Raw genomic sequence first — 18,716 nt, 5'->3', positions numbered from 1 at the left:
AAATTTTTTCTTTAAGCTTATCAATGTTTTCACACGTTCTTCTGTTTTTATCTGCAAGGGTCTCCTTTTTAGAGTCCAGTTCTATCAATCTTTCTTGAACTGACGTAAGTTTCTCTTTCATGCCGCTCTGTTCATACCGTTGAATGCTATTATGCCAATTACAAATTTCATCATGTTTCCTTCCTTGCTCAACAATCTTATTTTGTCCCTGATCTACATTTTTTCGATTTTCTGTAACTCTAATATTTTTTGACTGCACTGCAGAATCAAGTGTCTCTCTAGCTTCTTGAAGTCGGGTCTCGAGCACCTCAATTTCTGACTGTATCATCACATGCATACTTTGCAACTCCTGCAAACGTTCCTCCAGTTGTCGACGTTTCTGCTGTCCACTTTCGAGCTTCAATTTCTTTTCCATAAGTACATTTTTGCGCTCCCTCAGCTGGTTGACTCTCTCTGAATGCCTTCTCAGTGACTCCTGCTTCATGTGGAGTGCACGCTGAATAGCACTGACTTGTGCTCGAAGCTCCTCCTGCTCTGCCAGGGCTTCCTCCATGGAGCGTGACGATCCTGTGGGCATCTTAGACTGCAGCTCCTGAATTTCTTTGTCTATGCGGCGCAGTTCTGTCTGCAACTGATCAATGCGGACTACATCTCCTTGGATATCCTTTGCCATCTGCTCCTTTGCTTTTGGACCCAGTAACTGCTCCTTCAAATCTTTAATCTGTTTCCGAGCTGCATCTAAAGCCTCTTCTGTTTGATGAAGTGACTCTTTCATTTCTGGTATCTCCTTGGTGCGCATGATATCAGTTCTTTCATAAGCAGGTTTCATTTGCAAAAGTTTATCATATTCCTTTAGCTTATTTTCTAGTTCTTTCTTATTGTCCTGAAGGCGTGCTGGGACTTCACTGACTTTATTACTCAGTTCATATGCAAGTTCAGCAGCTTCAGAAGCGGCTTCAAACTCCCTATGACACAATGGACAGCAAGGATCTTCCTGTTCCAGTTTCTGAATGTAGCGACGGAACATGTATTCCGAAGCACTGAGCGTTCCTTTTTGGTCCTGCAGTTCTTGTATTCTATCAGAAACACTTTGTATGTACTCATCAAAATCTTGCCTGCCACACAAATCATATATTTCTTCTTCAAATTTTCGCAGCTCTCTTTCTTTCAAATCCAACTGCTCCTTGTGATGGGCTCGTTTCACTTCAAGTGCAGCCGCCTCATTCTGCTTACTATTTATCTTCTCATTGATGTTGTTGATCTGACGAGTCAGTTGAAGCATGCAAGCATCCAAGTCATGTTTCAAATTTTGTTGTGGCACTGTAAACAAAAGGTGGCGCAGTGCTTCATTGTGTTTGTTCTTTAGTTTTTTGAGTTCGGACTCCTTAGATGCCTTCAGTTTGTTCTGGATATCAAGCTGTGCCTGCTCACTACTCAACAGCTGCAATGTCTGAACTTCTTTATCCTCAATAACTAGCTTATCATCCAGCCTGTTGCTCTCTTGGTGCTGATCTCTAATTTCTTTTTTCAGCTGTTCTTCATCAAGTTCTTGACAAGCAGTTTCCCAGTTAGTTTTTGCTTGCTCCAGTTCTCTTCCTAATTTGACAAGTTCTTCACCAGATTTCTCTATATCTTCAATTTCTGTTTTGACACTCCATTCTTCAGCTTTATTATCTTCTGCTTGTCGTTTTTTTTGAGGTGATTTCCTGCTCTAGCTTTGCTTTAGTGTCTCTAGCAATGTCTATTTTACTTTGGAGTTCCTGCTCTTCTCTTTGAAACCTGTTCCGTAACTGCTCAAACTGTACCTTTGACTCTCTTATTTTATCGTCGACTTGATGCATTAAATTTGAGACAAGAACTTCTGAAGAAAATGTATCTTCTTTTACTCTTATTTGAAATGTTTCTGCCAATCTCTGTAGATTCTTATTGCGTGCATCTATTCGAGTATTATGATCTTCTTCCTCTTTCTGAAGTTTTCCAAGAGTCATCTGCTCTTGGCTTGTTTCTTCCAATACTCGCTCCTCATCCCTAGATATCTGCTGAAGTTCAATCTCCATAGATTTCAAGTGCTCCTGCCAGTTCCTTGCTTCAGTTTTAAAACTGTTGATTAAATCAGTTATTTCTTCTAAAGTTTTCCACTCAAGCACTTCCTTAATATTCTTCTTTAAATCTGATTGTTGCGATTCTAGTATTTTCATCTTGTCTTCAGCTCTTTCTTTCTCCCTGGTGAGCTGAAGGAAATCCTTTTCCACATCACAAATTTCATCTAGTTTTTCTAGCAAAGGTGATAGTTTATCGCTCAAGTTATCTATTTTGTCCTGAGTTACTGCCAGACGACTCTCTGCCTCTTGTAAATCCTTCTTTTTTGAAACAGTCTCATCTTTTATCTCTTGTTGTGATTTCAGAAGTTTCTCATCAGTGCTGATTTCTGTATTTACTGCTTTCCTAAGATCTCTGATGTGTTCCAAACATTTATTAAGTTTTGTTGCATCGAATATGGAATCAAACTTCTCCTTGAGTTTCTTTCCCTCATCCATTGGCCAGTTAGAATCTTCTTGATGGCAAAATATAACATTGCTCAGAACAGCTTTTGATACACCAAAAACATGAGACATTTCTAAATTTACATCAATGCACCGTCCACCAACCTGTACAACTTCACCACTAGACTTCTTCCTATGAATTACTGGATCCAGTGTTTTCAATTGCAAATTTTTTGCCTTCTGTGTTGTTTGTAACGTACGTGTGATGACAACTTCTTCGCCTTTGCGATCAGCCATCAACAATTTTATTTGGCCCCTTGTCTCTGGCTGACGAGCCATCTTCGGGTCATGAACAAACGACTGCCCTTGTTTAGTTCCTGCTGGCACCTCACCTGTAGCTGCATACTTCAGGGCTTCAATTGTCGTCGTCTTACCACATCCGTTCTGCCCTAATATCAGCGTCACAGGTGATTGAAACGTAATCATCTGCTGATCACTGTCGTTCGGACCAAAGCTTCGGATTCCCTGTATCTGCATCTTAAGTAATCTAGCCATTATATCGAATTTTAAAGGACCGAATACGAACAAATAACTGTAAACAATATCAATAGTGATACAATCCGTCACATCACGGAAGGGCGCCTATCCTCTAATCAGTGTTACCTACATTAATGTACCAATTGCGCTTTCATAATATGACACTATCTTTAAAACACAAATCATCAACAATTTCTGACAGCCAAATTTCCACGCTGAAAACACATGCCATACACCCGCCAATATCTAATCATGTTTACCATCACTAGACCACACCGGATTTGCTCGATAAACGTGAGATTTACTCCCTCTCCTCTCGCATTTCGTGCTGAATCCGGACTCAGTGGTGTTCTCTGTTTGCGAGCATATTTGCGCGTGCAGACTGGCATGGCGCACAGCTCGAAACTGACTATTCATTGCTGTTTGCATCATATTTTACTCATAACAGGGGAGGAGAAAGGTCAAAGTTGTACCTTGCCATAAGTGGATGTAAACGTTTTGACGCTGAGGCGTGGACTCCTTGTGGATAACAAACGACAATTCAGTTCGTTCCCTAGCAACAGCAACGCCGTTAATTCAGCCATGATGTACAGCAAATTAAATGCCCCTGGTGAGGGTCAAACTCCCTAACTTAAGATTATGAGACCTACGCGCTACCCATTGCGCTACCGAGGCACGTCTGCAACCAACGTCCCAGGAAACTTGGTAACTCTCGCATATTAGAGACAGACAGTTTGCGCTTTCTCAAGAATCTGTTGTGTTGCTACACGTGCTTTCCCGACTTGCTAGATTAAACTGCTGCCGCAGCTTTGTCAACGGAAAGCAGCACTGCCTGAGGTTGCAGTACATCGCCCTTGCGGCACCTGAACACAGCGGCCTGTAGGGCCAGGCTGACGCTCGAGTTCAGAAATAGCACGCTTCCCTCCAATTACGGTCTCTTGCGTGCTGCGTGTTTGGTTCTTCTCACAGCGAATCGTGCTGTACATTCCTGAGGCTGACGCAGCTCAAGCGAGCAATCGGCGCGGCAGCATTATAGCGAGAACAGCAAAACGATGCATCGGCCGGGAGTCGAACCCGGGCCGCCCGCGTGGTAGGCCAACAGCCTACCACTTTTTTAGTTGTTGTTCTCATTTTGTTAGTTGCATTTGTTGGGGGCGGTCGTCCGTGCTTCCCGAGCACATTCCAGGGTAGGTGTCTGCAGGGAAAGTGGGATTGCCACCCAACGACGTCGGATACAACCGAAAAAAGTGCTACACACGCGGAGTCCCCCACTACACTGCCTAAAAGCGACCGCTCATCACTATCGTGTGAGTAACCTTGCAGCCGCGGCAACGAGTCTTGCCCAAAGACGCAGCGTGCGTGGAGGCGCGGCCCGAACGCGTGTGGATGCACCCTCCTACCTCGTAAAGCGCCTACAGCTACCATCACCGTGGGCCGCTGCCGGCGGGCGGGAAGCCGACACAGCGCGGCGTTGGGAGCAGCGGGTGTGCGGTGGTGGTGTAATGGTGAGCATAGTTGCCTTCCAAGCAGTTGATCCGGGTTCGATTCCCGGCCACCGCAACGGGCGCAAATTTTTACGTATGAGTATGCGAGCCACGTGCAGGCCATCCTGTAGTATGTCCCGACTTGTCCCGACTTTGCTCGGCTGACGCGAAAGCTGACGCTTGGAATTCGCCCTTATCAAAAGGACAGGCGCTATAAACGGCTGTGAGAGGTGAGGTGTAGCGAGGTACCAAAACGACAGGCAAACTGCGACATTTTCTGCTCCTTCTTCTTGAACAAAAAAATAAAAAGAAAAGGGACGCAGTCGGTAGGACTCGAACCTACGCTCCCAGAGGGAATCTGATTTCTAGTCAGACGCCTTAACCACTCGGCCACGACTGCTCGTAGCTAAACGTTCCCTCGAATCGTGTATAATCGAACCGGTCTGCGCAGAATGCTGACAGGATACGAACTCCGTGCACTGATTACGGGAGGGCTACCAGCGCTACGAGACGAGCCATTACGGAAGCGTTAAAATCTTCGCCCGGACAGGGACTCGAACCCTGGACCCTTAGTTTAAAAGCCTAATGCTCTACCGACTGAGCTATCCGGGCTCACGCTTGTTGTGGATGAAGCGGCTGCAAGCAATGTGAATAACTGGAACGCGTGTGTAGGCGTACTACGGTAATTGCTGGCTTCTGGCGCAACTAGCGACTTCACCGACTTGCCACTGACGCTGGTAGCAGCCCAACAACGGACCAGTGCCTCTTCTCCCTTTATCCCGGTGCTGACAGTAATTGCATCTCGTGCCTGTTTCCCCCGATTACGCTCGGTTGAAGCTCCGGAAGGAGGGCGACAAACGAACGTTGGAAGGCCAAAACATGGACGGTCGTGTGCGCAAACACTTCCCATCCGGTACCGGGAGTCGAACCTGGGCCTCCTGGGTGAAAGCCAGGTATCCTAGCCACTTTTTTTTTTTTTTTTTTTACTCAGAAATGAATGTTCTTTATTTATACATAACAGTGTGAAAAATGCTGCTGCATGGGCATGAATGTATTATAACAAACAGAAAACACAAAAACCTATAAGTACTTTCTTTCACAGAGCATTCCACAAGATGAGCAAATTAGAATAACAAAAATCAGTCTTGATGCATTCTTATTTCAAACTTTAGTTAAAGTTTCTATGTTGGGTGCTCCTTTCTTCAAAACGATACTTTTCAATGACCGAGTTTCCCTTTGCATTTCTTGTGACCCTGTAATAGTACTTCAGTTTTTCAACATTCATCAAACGATCCAAGAAGTCTTCATCGTGTGTTATCAGTATGAGCTGAAAATTCTTGTTCTCCCTCCTTAAATTTATAAGGTCTGTGAGAGTTTCTCCAAGACTGTCTATGTTCTCCCTATCCAAATTTGTGGTTGGTTCATCCAGAGCTAAGATTCCACAATTAATACTTAGAATTTCTGCCAAAGCAATTCGGATAACAAGCGACGCTAGAACCTTCTGCCCAGCACTGCAGCGTCCCTTCATATCAATCTCAACATCATTCTTCACCTGAACAACCCGATAGTTGAATGTTCGCTTCTTGTCTGCACTCGTGGTTTCAGGAGCATCTGTTTTAATTTCTATATAATCAATATCATTCCCACGATAGATTTTTCGCCACAGTTCTCTTATAATCGTATTAATCTTCCTCATGCGCTCCTGATGAAAGTAAATGAGTGACCAATCCAAAGCGACAAAGTATTTGTTCAGATCAGCTGATGCTAGCTGGTTTACCTTAATTCGTCGCTGCAGATCATTGTATTTTTTTTCTGCATTTTTATATATGTCCTTATTTAGATCTCGTCGCAGAGTATTCACACTATCTCTTAATTCCTTAAATCGTCCTTCTGAAATTGATTTCTCCTCTTTGACAGCTGAAATTTCTCTGCAGAGACGACTTTTCTCTTCTTCAATGGTTTTCACTTGGAACTTACCAAGGCGCTGTTTTACTTTATCTATTACACTCTTCAGTTCTTCAGCTTCTACCTGTTTCTCCTTCAATATTTTGTTATCTTCAAGTTCTCTTGCTTTCAGCTGCTGATTTGAAATTTTTTCTTTAAGCTTATCAATGTTTTCACACGTTCTTCTGTTTTTATCTGCAAGGGTCTCCTTTTTAGAGTCCAGTTCTATCAATCTTTCTTGAACTGACGTAAGTTTCTCTTTCATGCCGCTCTGTTCATACCGTTGAATGCTATTATGCCAATTACAAATTTCATCATGTTTCCTTCCTTGCTCAACAATCTTATTTTGTCCCTGATCTACATTTTTTCGATTTTCTGTAACTCTAATATTTTTTGACTGCACTGCAGAATCAAGTGTCTCTCTAGCTTCTTGAAGTCGGGTCTCGAGCACCTCAATTTCTGACTGTATCATCACATGCATACTTTGCAACTCCTGCAAACGTTCCTCCAGTTGTCGACGTTTCTGCTGTCCACTTTCGAGCTTCAATTTCTTTTCCATAAGTACATTTTTGCGCTCCCTCAGCTGGTTGACTCTCTCTGAATGCCTTCTCAGTGACTCCTGCTTCATGTGGAGTGCACGCTGAATAGCACTGACTTGTGCTCGAAGCTCCTCCTGCTCTGCCAGGGCTTCCTCCATGGAGCGTGACGATCCTGTGGGCATCTTAGACTGCAGCTCCTGAATTTCTTTGTCTATGCGGCGCAGTTCTGTCTGCAACTGATCAATGCGGACTACATCTCCTTGGATATCCTTTGCCATCTGCTCCTTTGCTTTTGGACCCAGTAACTGCTCCTTCAAATCTTTAATCTGTTTCCGAGCTGCATCTAAAGCCTCTTCTGTTTGATGAAGTGACTCTTTCATTTCTGGTATCTCCTTGGTGCGCATGATATCAGTTCTTTCATAAGCAGGTTTCATTTGCAAAAGTTTATCATATTCCTTTAGCTTATTTTCTAGTTCTTTCTTATTGTCCTGAAGGCGTGCTGGGACTTCACTGACTTTATTACTCAGTTCATATGCAAGTTCAGCAGCTTCAGAAGCGGCTTCAAACTCCCTATGACACAATGGACAGCAAGGATCTTCCTGTTCCAGTTTCTGAATGTAGCGACGGAACATGTATTCCGAAGCACTGAGCGTTCCTTTTTGGTCCTGCAGTTCTTGTATTCTATCAGAAACACTTTGTATGTACTCATCAAAATCTTGCCTGCCACACAAATCATATATTTCTTCTTCAAATTTTCGCAGCTCTCTTTCTTTCAAATCCAACTGCTCCTTGTGATGGGCTCGTTTCACTTCAAGTGCAGCCGCCTCATTCTGCTTACTATTTATCTTCTCATTGATGTTGTTGATCTGACGAGTCAGTTGAAGCATGCAAGCATCCAAGTCATGTTTCAAATTTTGTTGTGGCACTGTAAACAAAAGGTGGCGCAGTGCTTCATTGTGTTTGTTCTTTAGTTTTTTGAGTTCGGACTCCTTAGATGCCTTCAGTTTGTTCTGGATATCAAGCTGTGCCTGCTCACTACTCAACAGCTGCAATGTCTGAACTTCTTTATCCACAATAACTAGCTTATCATCCAGCCTGTTGCTCTCTTGGTGCTGATCTCTAATTTCTTTTTTCAGCTGTTCTTCATCAAGTTCTTGACAAGCAGTTTCCCAGTTAGTTTTTGCTTGCTCCAGTTCTCTTCCTAATTTGACAAGTTCTTCACCAGATTTCTCTATATCTTCAATTTCTGTTTTGACACTCCATTCTTCAGCTTTATTATCTTCTGCTTGTCGTTTTTTTGAGGTGATTTCCTGCTCTAGCTTTGCTTTAGTGTCTCTAGCAATGTCTATTTTACTTTGGAGTTCCTGCTCTTCTCTTTGAAACCTGTTCCGTAACTGCTCAAACTGTACCTTTGACTCTCTTATTTTATCGTCGACTTGATGCATTAAATTTGAGACAAGAACTTCTGAAGAAAATGTATCTTCTTTTACTCTTATTTGAAATGTTTCTGCCAATCTCTGTAGATTCTTATTGCGTGCATCTATTCGAGTATTATGATCTTCTTCCTCTTTCTGAAGTTTTCCAAGAGTCATCTGCTCTTGGCTTGTTTCTTCCAATACTCGCTCCTCATCCCTAGATATCTGCTGAAGTTCAATCTCCATAGATTTCAAGTGCTCCTGCCAGTTCCTTGCTTCAGTTTTAAAACTGTTGATTAAATCAGTTATTTCTTCTAAAGTTTTCCACTCAAGCACTTCCTTAATATTCTTCTTCAAATCTGATTGTTGCGATTCTAGTATTTTCATCTTGTCTTCAGCTCTTTCTTTCTCCCTGGTGAGCTGAAGGAAATCCTTTTCCACATCACAAATTTCATCTAGTTTTTCTAGCAAAGGTGATAGTTTATCGCTCAAGTTATCTATTTTGTCCTGAGTTACTGCCAGACGACTCTCTGCCTCTTGTAAATCCTTCTTTTTTGAAACAGTCTCATCTTTTATCTCTTGTTGTGATTTCAGAAGTTTCTCATCAGTGCTGATTTCTGTATTTACTGCTTTCCTAAGATCTCTGATGTTTCCAAACATTTATTAAGTTTTGTTGCATCGAATATGGAATCAAACTTCTCCTTGAGTTTCTTTCCCTCATCCATTGGCCAGTTAGAATCTTCTTGATGGCAAAATATAACATTGCTCAGAACAGCTTTTGATACACCAAAAACATGAGACATTTCTAAATTTACATCAATGCACCGTCCACCAACCTGTACAACTTCACCACTAGACTTCTTCCTATGAATTACTGGATCCAGTGTTTTCAATTGCAAATTTTTTGCCTTCTGTGTTGTTTGTAACGTACGTGTGATGACAACTTCTTCGCCTTTGCGATCAGCCATCAACAATTTTATTTGGCCCCTTGTCTCTGGCTGACGAGCCATCTTCGGGTCATGAACAAACGACTGCCCTTGTTTAGTTCCTGCTGGCACCTCACCTGTAGCTGCATACTTCAGGGCTTCAATTGTCGTCGTCTTACCACATCCGTTCTGCCCTAATATCAGCGTCACAGGTGATTGAAACGTAATCATCTGCTGATCACTGTCGTTCGGACCAAAGCTTCGGATTCCCTGTATCTGCATCTTAAGTAATCTAGCCATTATATCGAATTTTAAAGGACCGAATACGAACAAATAACTGTAAACAATATCAATAGTGATACAATCCGTCACATCACGGAAGGGCGCCTATCCTCTAATCAGTGTTACCTACATTAATGTACCAATTGCGCTTTCATAATATGACACTATCTTTAAAACACAAATCATCAACAATTTCTGACAGCCAAATTTCCACGCTGAAAACACATGCCATACACCCGCCAATATCTAATCATGTTTACCATCACTAGACCACACCGGATTTGCTCGATAAACGTGAGATTTACTCCCTCTCCTCTCGCATTTCGTGCTGAATCCGGACTCAGTGGTGTTCTCTGTTTGCGAGCATATTTGCGCGTGCAGACTGGCATGGCGCACAGCTCGAAACTGACTATTCATTGCTGTTTGCATCATATTTTACTCATAACAGGGGAGGAGAAAGGTCAAAGTTGTACCTTGCCATAAGTGGATGTAAACGTTTTGACGCTGAGGCGTGGACTCCTTGTGGATAACAAACGACAATTCAGTTCGTTCCCTAGCAACAGCAACGCCGTTAATTCAGCCATGATGTACAGCAAATTAAATGCCCCTGGTGAGGGTCAAACTCCCTAACTTAAGATTATGAGACCTACGCGCTACCCATTGCGCTACCGAGGCACGTCTGCAACCAACGTCCCAGGAAACTTGGTAACTCTCGCATATTAGAGACAGACAGTTTGCGCTTTCTCAAGAATCTGTTGTGTTGCTACACGTGCTTTCCCGACTTGCTAGATTAAACTGCTGCCGCAGCTTTGTCAACGGAAAGCAGCACTGCCTGAGGTTGCAGTACATCGCCCTTGCGGCACCTGAACACAGCGGCCTGTAGGGCCAGGCTGACGCTCGAGTTCAGAAATAGCACGCTTCCCTCCAATTACGGTCTCTTGCGTGCTGCGTGTTTGGTTCTTCTCACAGCGAATCGTGCTGTACATTCCTGAGGCTGACGCAGCTCAAGCGAGCAATCGGCGCGGCAGCATTATAGCGAGAACAGCAAAACGATGCATCGGCCGGGAGTCGAACCCGGGCCGCCCGCGTGGTAGGCCAACAGCCTACCACTTTTTTAGTTGTTGTTCTCATTTTGTTAGTTGCATTTGTTGGGGGCGGTCGTCCGTGCTTCCCGAGCACATTCCAGGGTAGGTGTCTGCAGGGAAAGTGGGATTGCCACCCAACGACGTCGGATACAACCGAAAAAAGTGCTACACACGCGGAGTCCCCCACTACACTGCCTAAAAGCGACCGCTCATCACTATCGTGTGAGTAACCTTGCAGCCGCGGCAACGAGTCTTGCCCAAAGACGCAGCGTGCGTGGAGGCGCGGCCCGAACGCGTGTGGATGCACCCTCCTACCTCGTAAAGCGCCTACAGCTACCATCACCGTGGGCCGCTGCCGGCGGGCGGGAAGCCGACACAGCGCGGCGTTGGGAGCAGCGGGTGTGCGGTGGTGGTGTAATGGTGAGCATAGTTGCCTTCCAAGCAGTTGATCCGGGTTCGATTCCCGGCCACCGCAACGGGCGCAAATTTTTACGTATGAGTATGCGAGCCACGTGCAGGCCATCCTGTAGTATGTCCCGACTTGTCCCGACTTTGCTCGGCTGACGCGAAAGCTGACGCTTGGAATTCGCCCTTATCAAAAGGACAGGCGCTATAAACGGCTGTGAGAGGTGAGGTGTAGCGAGGTACCAAAACGACAGGCAAACTGCGACATTTTCTGCTCCTTCTTCTTGAACAAAAAAATAAAAAGAAAAGGGACGCAGTCGGTAGGACTCGAACCTACGCTCCTAGAGGGAATCTGATTTCTAGTCAGACGCCTTAACCACTCGGCCACGACTGCTCGTAGCTAAACGTTCCCTCGAATCGTGTATAATCGAACCGGTCTGCGCAGAATGCTGACAGGATACGAACTCCGTGCACTGATTACGGGAGGGCTACCAGCGCTACGAGACGAGCCATTACGGAAGCGTTAAAATCTTCGCCCGGACAGGGACTCGAACCCTGGACCCTTAGTTTAAAAGCCTAATGCTCTACCGACTGAGCTATCCGGGCTCACGCTTGTTGTGGATGAAGCGGCTGCAAGCAATGTGAATAACTGGAACGCGTGTGTAGGCGTACTACGGTAATTGCTGGCTTCTGGCGCAACTAGCGACTTCACCGACTTGCCACTGACGCTGGTAGCAGCCCAACAACGGACCAGTGCCTCTTCTCCCTTTATCCCGGTGCTGACAGTAATTGCATCTCGTGCCTGTTTCCCCCGATTACGCTCGGTTGAAGCTCCGGAAGGAGGGCGACAAACGAACGTTGGAAGGCCAAAACATGGACGGTCGTGTGCGCAAACACTTCCCATCCGGTACCGGGAGTCGAACCTGGGCCTCCTGGGTGAAAGCCAGGTATCCTAGCCACTTTTTTTTTTTTTTTTTTTTACTCAGAAATGAATGTTCTTTATTTATACATAACAGTGTGAAAAATGCTGCTGCATGGGCATGAATGTATTATAACAAACAGAAAACACAAAAACCTATAAGTACTTTCTTTCACAGAGCATTCCACAAGATGAGCAAATTAGAATAACAAAAATCAGTCTTGATGCATTCTTATTTCAAACTTTAGTTAAAGTTTCTATGTTGGGTGCTCCTTTCTTCAAAACGATACTTTTCAATGACCGAGTTTCCCTTTGCATTTCTTGTGACCCTGTAATAGTACTTCAGTTTTTCAACATTCATCAAACGATCCAAGAAGTCTTCATCGTGTGTTATCAGTATGAGCTGAAAATTCTTGTTCTCCCTCCTTAAATTTATAAGGTCTGTGAGAGTTTCTCCAAGACTGTCTATGTTCTCCCTATCCAAATTTGTGGTTGGTTCATCCAGAGCTAAGATTCCACAATTAATACTTAGAATTTCTGCCAAAGCAATTCGGATAACAAGCGACGCTAGAACCTTCTGCCCAGCACTGCAGCGTCCCTTCATATCAATCTCAACATCATTCTTCACCTGAACAACCCGATAGTTGAATGTTCGCTTCTTGTCTGCACTCGTGGTTTCAGGAGCATCTGTTTTAATTTCTATATAATCAATATCATTCCCACGATAGATTTTTCGCCACAGTTCTCTTATAATCGTATTAATCTTCCTCATGCGCTCCTGATGAAAGTAAATGAGTGACCAATCCAAAGCGACAAAGTATTTGTTCAGATCAGCTGATGCTAGCTGGTTTACCTTAATTCGTCGCTGCAGATCATTGTATTTTTTTTCTGCATTTTTATATATGTCCTTATTTAGATCTCGTCGCAGAGTATTCACACTATCTCTTAATTCCTTAAATCGTCCTTCTGAAATTGATTTCTCCTCTTTGACAGCTGAAATTTCTCTGCAGAGACGACTTTTCTCTTCTTCAATGGTTTTCACTTGGAACTTACCAAGGCGCTGTTTTACTTTATCTATTACACTCTTCAGTTCTTCAGCTTCTACCTGTTTCTCCTTCAATATTTTGTTATCTTCAAGTTCTCTTGCTTTCAGCTGCTGATTTGAAATTTTTTCTTTAAGCTTATCAATGTTTTCACACGTTCTTCTGTTTTTATCTGCAAGGGTCTCCTTTTTAGAGTCCAGTTCTATCAATCTTTCTTGAACTGACGTAAGTTTCTCTTTCATGCCGCTCTGTTCATACCGTTGAATGCTATTATGCCAATTACAAATTTCATCATGTTTCCTTCCTTGCTCAACAATCTTATTTTGTCCCTGATCTACATTTTTTCGATTTTCTGTAACTCTAATATTTTTTGACTGCACTGCAGAATCAAGTGTCTCTCTAGCTTCTTGAAGTCGGGTCTCGAGCACCTCAATTTCTGACTGTATCATCACATGCATACTTTGCAACTCCTGCAAACGTTCCTCCAGTTGTCGACGTTTCTGCTGTCCACTTTCGAGCTTCAATTTCTTTTCCATAAGTACATTTTTGCGCTCCCTCAGCTGGTTGACTCTCTCTGAATGCCTTCTCAGTGACTCCTGCTTCATGTGGAGTGCACGCTGAATAGCACTGACTTGTGCTCGAAGCTCCTCCTGCTCTGCCAGGGCTTCCTCCATGGAGCGTGACGATCCTGTGGGCATCTTAGACTGCAGCTCCTGAATTTCTTTGTCTATGCGGCGCAGTTCTGTCTGCAACTGATCAATGCGGACTACATCTCCTTGGATATCCTTTGCCATCTGCTCCTTTGCTTTTGGACCCAGTAACTGCTCCTTCAAATCTTTAATCTGTTTCCGAGCTGCATCTAAAGCCTCTTCTGTTTGATGAAGTGACTCTTTCATTTCTGGTATCTCCTTGGTGCGCATGATATCAGTTCTTTCATAAGCAGGTTTCATTTGCAAAAGTTTATCATATTCCTTTAGCTTATTTTCTAGTTCTTTCTTATTGTCCTGAAGGCGTGCTGGGACTTCACTGACTTTATTACTCAGTTCATATGCAAGTTCAGCAGCTTCAGAAGCGGCTTCAAACTCCCTGTGACACAATGGACAGCAAGGATCTTCCTGTTCCAGTTTCTGAATGTAGCGACGGAACATGTATTCCGAAGCACTGAGCGTTCCTTTTTGGTCCTGCAGTTCTTGTATTCTATCAGAAACACTTTGTATGTACTCATCAAAATCTTGCCTGCCACACAAATCATATATTTCTTCTTCAAATTTTCGCAGCTCTCTTTCTTTCAAATCCAACTGCTCCTTGTGATGGGCTCGTTTCACTTCAAGTGCAGCCGCCTCATTCTGCTTACTATTTATCTTCTCATTGATGTTGTTGATCTGACGAGTCAGTTGAAGCATGCAAGCATCCAAGTCATGTTTCAAATTTTGTTGTGGCACTGTAAACAAAAGGTGGCGCAGTGCTTCATTGTGTTTGTTCTTTAGTTTTTTGAGTTCGGACTCCTTAGATGCCTTCAGTTTGTTCTGGATATCAAGCTGTGCCTGCTCACTACTCAACAGCTGCAATGTCTGAACTTCTTTATCCACAATAACTAGCTTATCATCCAGCCTGTTGCTCTCTTGGTGCTGATCTCTAATTTCTTTTTTCAGCTGTTCTTCATCAAGTTCTTGACAAGCAGTTTCCCAGTTAGTTTTTGCTTGCTCCAGTTCTCTTCCTAATTTGACAAGTTCTTCACCAGATTTCTCTATATCTTCAATTTCTGTTTTGACACTCCATTCTTCAGCTTTATTATCTTCTGCTTGTCGTTTTTTTGAGGTGATTTCCTGCTCTAGCTTTGCTTTAGTGTCTCTAGCAATGTCTATTTTACTTTGGAGTTCCTGCTCTTCTCTTTGAAACCTGTTCCGTAACTGCTCAAACTGTACCTTTGACTCTCTTATTTTATCGTCGACTTGATGCATTAAATTTGAGACAAGAACTTCTGAAGAAAATGTATCTTCTTTTACTCTTATTTGAAATGTTTCTGCCAATCTCTGTAGATTCTTATTGCGTGCATCTATTCGAGTATTATGATCTTCTTCCTCTTTCTGAAGTTTTCCAAGAGTCATCTGCTCTTGGCTTGTTTCTTCCAATACTCGCTCCTCATCCCTAGATATCTGCTGAAGTTCAATCTCCATAGATTTCAAGTGCTCCTGCCAGTTCCTTGCTTCAGTTTTAAAACTGTTGATTAAATCAGTTATTTCTTCTAAAGTTTTCCACTCAAGCACTTCCTTAATATTCTTCTTTAAATCTGATTGTTGCGATTCTAGTATTTTCATCTTGTCTTCAGCTCTTTCTTTCTCCCTGGTGAGCTGAAGGAAATCCTTTTCCACATCACAAATTTCATCTAGTTTTTCTAGCAAAGGTGATAGTTTATCGCTCAAGTTATCTATTTTGTCCTGAGTTACTGCCAGACGACTCTCTGCCTCTTGTAAATCCTTCTTTTTTGAAACAGTCTCATCTTTTATCTCTTGTTGTGATTTCAGAAGTTTCTCATCAGTGCTGATTTCTGTATTTACTGCTTTCCTAAGATCTCTGATGTGTTCCAAACATTTATTAAGTTTTGTTGCATCGAATATGGAATCAAACTTCTCCTTGAGTTTCTTTCCCTCATCCATTGGCCAGTTAGAATCTTCTTGATGGCAAAATATAACATTGCTCAGAACAGCTTTTGATACACCAAAAACATGAGACATTTCTAAATTTACATCAATGCACCGTCCACCAACCTGTACAACTTCACCACTAGACTTCTTCCTATGAATTACTGGATCCAGTGTTTTCAATTGCAAATTTTTTGCCTTCTGTGTTGTTTGTAACGTACGTGTGATGACAACTTCTTCGCCTTTGCGATCAGCCATCAACAATTTTATTTGGCCCCTTGTCTCTGGCTGACGAGCCATCTTCGGGTCATGAACAAACGACTGCCCTTGTTTAGTTCCTGCTGGCACCTCACCTGTAGCTGCATACTTCAGGGCTTCAATTGTCGTCGTCTTACCACATCCGTTCTGCCCTAATATCAGCGTCACAGGTGATTGAAACGTAATCATCTGCTGATCACTGTCGTTCGGACCAAAGCTTCGGATTCCCTGTATCTGCATCTTAAGTAATCTAGCCATTATATCGAATTTTAAAGGACCGAATACGAACAAATAACTGTAAACAATATCAATAGTGATACAATCCGTCACATCACGGAAGGGCGCCTATCCTCTAATCAGTGTTACCTACATTAATGTACCAATTGCGCTTTCATAATATGACACTATCTTTAAAACACAAATCATCAACAATTTCTGACAGCCAAATTTCCACGCTGAAAACACATGCCATACACCCGCCAATATCTAATCATGTTTACCATCACTAGACCACACCGGATTTGCTCGATAAACGTGAGATTTACTCCCTCTCCTCTCGCATTTCGTGCTGAATCCGGACTCAGTGGTGTTCTCTGTTTGCGAGCATATTTGCGCGTGCAGACTGGCATGGCGCACAGCTCGAAACTGACTATTCATTGCTGTTTGCATCATATTTTACTCATAACAGGGGAGGAGAAAGGTCAAAGTTGTACCTTGCCATAAGTGGATGTAAACGTTTTGACGCTGAGGCGTGGACTCCTTGTGGATAACAAACGACAATTCAGTTCGTTCCCTAGCAACAGCAACGCCGTTAATTCAGCCATGATGTACAGCAAATTAAATGCCCCTGGTGAGGGTCAAACTCCCTAACTTAAGATTATGAGACCTACGCGCTACCCATTGCGCTACCGAGGCACGTCTGCAACCAACGTCCCAGGAAACTTGGTAACTCTCGCATATTAGAGACAGACAGTTTGCGCTTTCTCAAGAATCTGTTGTGTTGCTACACGTGCTTTCCCGACTTGCTAGATTAAACTGCTGCCGCAGCTTTGTCAACGGAAAGCAGCACTGCCTGAGGTTGCAGTACATCGCCCTTGCGGCACCTGAACACAGCGGCCTGTAGGGCCAGGCTGACGCTCGAGTTCAGAAATAGCACGCTTCCCTCCAATTACGGTCTCTTGCGTGCTGCGTGTTTGGTTCTTCTCACAGCGAATCGTGCTGTACATTCCTGAGGCTGACGCAGCTCAAGCGAGCAATCGGCGCGGCAGCATTATAGCGAGAACAGCAAAACGATGCATCGGCCGGGAGTCGAACCCGGGCCGCCCGCGTGGTAGGCCAACAGCCTACCACTTTTTTAGTTGTTGTTCTCATTTTGTTAGTTGCATTTGTTGGGGGCGGTCGTCCGTGCTTCCCGAGCACATTCCAGGGTAGGTGTCTGCAGGGAAAGTGGGATTGCCACCCAACGACGTCGGATACAACCGAAAAAAGTGCTACACACGCGGAGTCCCCCACTACACTGCCTAAAAGCGACCGCTCATCACTATCGTGTGAGTAACCTTGCAGCCGCGGCAACGAGTCTTGCCCAAAGACGCAGCGTGCGTGGAGGCGCGGCCCGAACGCGTGTGGATGCACCCTCCTACCTCGTAAAGCGCCTACAGCTACCATCACCGTGGGCCGCTGCCGGCGGGCGGGAAGCCGACACAGCGCGGCGTTGGGAGCAGCGGGTGTGCGGTGGTGGTGTAATGGTGAGCATAGTTGCCTTCCAAGCAGTTGATCCGGGTTCGATTCCCGGCCACCGCAACGGGCGCAAATTTTTACGTATGAGTATGCGAGTCACGTGCAGGCCATCCTGTAGTATGTCCCGACTTGTCCCGACTTTGCTCGGCTGACGCGAAAGCTGACGCTTGGAATTCGCCCTTATCAAAAGGACAGGCGCTATAAACGGCTGTGAGAGGTGAGGTGTAGCGAGGTACCAAAACGACAGGCAAACTGCGACATTTTCTGCTCCTTCTTCTTGAACAAAAAAATAAAAAGAAAAGGGACGCAGTCGGTAGGACTCGAACCTACGCTCCCAGAGGGAATCTGATTTCTAGTCAGACGCCTTAACCACTCGGCCACGACTGCTCGTAGCTAAACGTTCCCTCGAATCGTGTATAATCGAACCGGTCTGCGCAGAATGCTGACAGGATACGAACTCCGTGCACTGATTACGGGAGGGCTACCAGCGCTACGAGACGAGCCATTACGGAAGCGTTAAAATCTTCGCCCGGACAGGGACTCGAACCCTGGACCCTTAGTTTAAAAGCCTAATGCTCTACCGACTGAGCTATCCGGGCTCACGCTTGTTGTGGATGAAGCGGCTGCAAGCAATGTGAATAACTGGAACGCGTGTGTAGGCGTACTACGGTAATTGCTGGCTTCTGGCGCAACTAGCGACTTCACCGACTTGCCACTGACGCTGGTAGCAGCCCAACAACGGACCAGTGCCTCTTCTCCCTTTATCCCGGTGCTGACAGTAATTGCATCTCGTGCCTGTTTCCCCCGATTACGCTCGGTTGAAGCTCCGGAAGGAGGGCGACAAACGAACGTTGGAAGGCCAAAACATGGACGGTCGTGTGCGCAAACACTTCCCATCCGGTACCGGGAGTCGAACCTGGGCCTCCTGGGTGAAAGCCAGGTATCCTAGCCACTTTTTTTTTTTTTTTTTTTTACTCAGAAATGAATGTTCTTTATTTATACATAACAGTGTGAAAA

General features: G+C 44.3%; 9 non-coding genes across 9 annotated transcripts; 3 read left to right on the top strand and 6 right to left on the bottom strand.

The window, feature by feature from the left end:
- The first annotated feature begins 4,508 nt into the window (after window positions 1–4,508).
- Trnag-ucc lies at window positions 4,509–4,580 on the top strand. The gene has a single exon. It is a non-coding gene; the product is annotated as a tRNA-Gly (tRNA).
- Window positions 4,581–4,822: 242 nt separating this feature from the next.
- Window positions 4,823–4,904, bottom strand: Trnas-aga. The gene has a single exon. It is a non-coding gene; the product is annotated as a tRNA-Ser (tRNA).
- A 139-nt stretch (window positions 4,905–5,043) lies between these two features.
- Trnak-uuu lies at window positions 5,044–5,116 on the bottom strand. Its single transcript has one exon. It is a non-coding gene; the product is annotated as a tRNA-Lys (tRNA).
- A 5,982-nt stretch (window positions 5,117–11,098) lies between these two features.
- On the top strand, window positions 11,099–11,170 carry Trnag-ucc. Its single transcript has one exon. It is a non-coding gene; the product is annotated as a tRNA-Gly (tRNA).
- A 242-nt stretch (window positions 11,171–11,412) lies between these two features.
- Window positions 11,413–11,494, bottom strand: Trnas-aga. The gene has a single exon. It is a non-coding gene; the product is annotated as a tRNA-Ser (tRNA).
- Window positions 11,495–11,633: 139 nt separating this feature from the next.
- Window positions 11,634–11,706, bottom strand: Trnak-uuu. Its single transcript has one exon. It is a non-coding gene; the product is annotated as a tRNA-Lys (tRNA).
- A 5,984-nt stretch (window positions 11,707–17,690) lies between these two features.
- Window positions 17,691–17,762, top strand: Trnag-ucc. The gene has a single exon. It is a non-coding gene; the product is annotated as a tRNA-Gly (tRNA).
- Window positions 17,763–18,004: 242 nt separating this feature from the next.
- Window positions 18,005–18,086, bottom strand: Trnas-aga. The gene has a single exon. It is a non-coding gene; the product is annotated as a tRNA-Ser (tRNA).
- Window positions 18,087–18,225: 139 nt separating this feature from the next.
- Trnak-uuu lies at window positions 18,226–18,298 on the bottom strand. The gene has a single exon. It is a non-coding gene; the product is annotated as a tRNA-Lys (tRNA).
- Between the last annotated feature and the right edge of the window lie 418 nt (window positions 18,299–18,716).

This window comes from Schistocerca piceifrons, unplaced genomic scaffold (genome assembly GCF_021461385.2).
Source record: "Schistocerca piceifrons isolate TAMUIC-IGC-003096 unplaced genomic scaffold, iqSchPice1.1 HiC_scaffold_443, whole genome shotgun sequence".
In the NCBI taxonomy this organism is placed as follows: Eukaryota; Metazoa; Arthropoda; class Insecta; order Orthoptera; family Acrididae; genus Schistocerca; species Schistocerca piceifrons.
This window is presented reverse-complemented; position numbering and strand designations above follow the sequence as displayed.